The sequence below is a fragment of the Rhinopithecus bieti genome, unplaced genomic scaffold (assembly GCF_001698545.2).
Source record: "Rhinopithecus bieti isolate Rb0 unplaced genomic scaffold, ASM169854v2 scaffold_2272, whole genome shotgun sequence".
In the NCBI taxonomy this organism is placed as follows: Eukaryota; Metazoa; Chordata; class Mammalia; order Primates; family Cercopithecidae; genus Rhinopithecus; species Rhinopithecus bieti.
In genome coordinates, this window is record NW_016804163.1 from 4,722,313 (window position 1) to 4,725,019 (window position 2,707).

At 33.3% G+C, this 2,707-nt stretch overlaps 1 long non-coding RNA gene across 2 annotated transcripts in view; it reads left to right on the forward strand.

Annotated features, from left to right (window-relative positions):
- The window catches only part of LOC108526341 (uncharacterized), a 19,535-nt gene that overhangs the window by 12,311 nt on the left and 4,517 nt on the right, over nt 1-2,707 (forward strand). For both annotated transcript variants that reach the window (XR_001884496.1, XR_001884497.1), the window contains one exon: nt 473-614. This is a non-coding gene — a long non-coding RNA (uncharacterized LOC108526341). The remainder of the gene's footprint in view (nt 1-472; nt 615-2,707) is intronic.

Consider the following 2,707-nt stretch of genomic DNA (forward strand, 5'->3'; position numbering starts at 1 on the left):
TATATATTCAAAGATAAATAAGAACTAAAATACTCAAAATATTCAAAGACCCAAAGTAAAATAAATTCATTTTTATAAGATATTGTTGAGAATTTTTTAATCATTTATTCAAGAATTCTATAATCATTTTGGTTAATTCAGAAGCCAACAGCAATATAATAAATTTTCGTTTTAGAGTCACAGAATCATGGGTTGAAATCTCTGCTTTTAAAATTTACCGTATCTTTTATCCCACAAATGCAATTTAATTTATCTGAGTCTCAGTTTCTCATTTATTCATGAGAATGAATAAATAAAATGAAAGGGACAAATAGTAATCTCCTGTGCATGTGTAAAAATCAATTACATTCATTTTTATGAAGTATCTAACAGTAGGTTTAACCTGTAGTGAACACTGAGAAATATTTTCATTTGAATCAATAAACATTTTATCACGGTTCGCAAAGTTATTCACATTTTTTTTAAATCTCAGAAGTTCTACACGCAGCAAGAATTAAACTTCAGTGAGCTGGCAGAACCTCTCCCTGAAAACACAGGTGGCAGAGGAGTAATGAACATCAACAACTTGTGTTTCTCCAGATTGTAAAGCTGAAGGATTACTTACATGTACATTGGTATGAAAATAACTTGGTTTACAATAGTGAAATAAAGGAAAGCAAAATATGGCTTGGAAGATAAGGATAGTCTCTTTAATAAATGGTGTTGAGAAAACTGGATATCCACATACAAAATAATTAAATGAGACTCTTATCTTACACTATACACAAAAATCAACATTATATGGATTAAAGACCTAAATGTAGACCTGAAACCATAAAACCTCAGAAGAAAACTCCTTGGGTGGAAAACTCCTTGATATTGGCATTGGCAATGATTCTTTTTTTTTGACTGACACACCACACCAAAAGCTCAGGCAACAAAAGCAAAAGTAAGCAAGTAGGATAAAGTTAAACTAAATATGTCTGCCCAACAAAGAAAACAATGCAAAAAAGGCAGCATAAAGATTGATAGAAAACATTTCTGAACCAAATATCTCATTAACCAAGGGACTAAATACAAAAATATGTAAGGAACTCACACAACTCAATGGCAAAAATCAAAAACAAGCAAACAAACATTCGAAAATGGGCAAAGATCTGAATAGACATATTTCCGAAGATGTCATACAAATGACCAACAGGTATGTTTAAAAAATGCTTAACTCTATCAATCATCAGAAAAATACAAATCATAACCACCATGAAATATCACATCACATTTATTAGAATGTCTGTTATCAAAAAGACAAGAGATAAGATGTAGTGAACAAGGGCGTTGAGAAAAGGGACTCCTTGTATGCTGTGGACAGAAATGTAAATTATGTTATTATGAAAAACTATATGGAAGTGCCTCACACAATCAAAAATAGAACTACCATATGACCCAGAAACCCCTCTGCTGGATATGTACCCGAAGGAAATGAAACCAGCACTCTGTAGAGATCTCTACAGTCCCATGTTCATTCTAACAGCATTCACAATAGCCAAGGTACAGAACTAACCTACATGTTCATTGATGAATGAGGACATACATTGTGGTACATATATATAATGAAACATTATTCAGCTGTACAAAAGCAAAAAATACTGCCATTGGTCACAACACAGCTGAAATTGATAGACATTATGCTAAGTGAAAGAGGCCAGACAAATACTGCATGATCTCAGAAAGACAAATATGGCATGATCTCATTCATATTTGGAGTCTAAAAATAAGCAGAATATATAGAAACAGAAAATAAAATAGAGTGGTGGTATAACCAGAAGAGGGAGGAGAAGGAAATGAGAAGTAGGTCAAAATGTGTAAGTTTGCAGTTACATAGAATGAGTAAACTGAGAGACCTAATGTACTGCATGAGGACTGTAACTTAATAATATTGTGCAGCATAATGAAAATTTGCTGAGTGTAGACCTTGAGTCCCATTTCCTCAAAAGAGAAAGTAATGTTAACTATGGAAGGTGAGGAATTTGCTGACTAATTTGCTTGACTAATTATTTCACTATGTATATGTATACCAAAACCTTATGCTATATACCTTATATATATGCAATAAAATAAATAAATAATAAAAATGTAGTAAATCCAAATTTGAATGTACCATGCATATAAAATACAAAATGCACCTTGAAGACTTACTATGAAACAGAATGCAAAGCAACTCATTACATTTTTTAATACAAATTGCATGTTAATAGAGTAATATTTCAAATACATTCAGTTAAATATAACATGCCTCTCTCTAACTGTGCTATTTCAAGAAAGTTACATAAATGGAATCATCTAGTATATGATATTTTGGGACTGATTTTTTTTCACCCAGCACAATACCATTGAGATACATCCACGTTGTGCTTATCGTTAGTTTATTCCTTTTTATTGCTGAGTCTGTTCAACATTGACCTATTGTAAGATATTTTGGCTTTTTTTTTTTTTTTTTTTTTTTGAGATGGATTCTAGCTCAGTCACTCAGGATGAAGTGCAGTGGCATGATCTTGGCTCACTGCAACCTCCGCCTCCCAGGTTCAAGCTTTTCTCCTGCCTCAACCTCCTGAGTAACTGGGATTACAGGCGTGTGCCACCACTCCCGGCTAATTTTTGTATTTTTAGTAGAGATGGAGTTGGTCAGGCTGGTCTCGAACTCCTGGCCTCGTGATCCACCCCCCCCCCG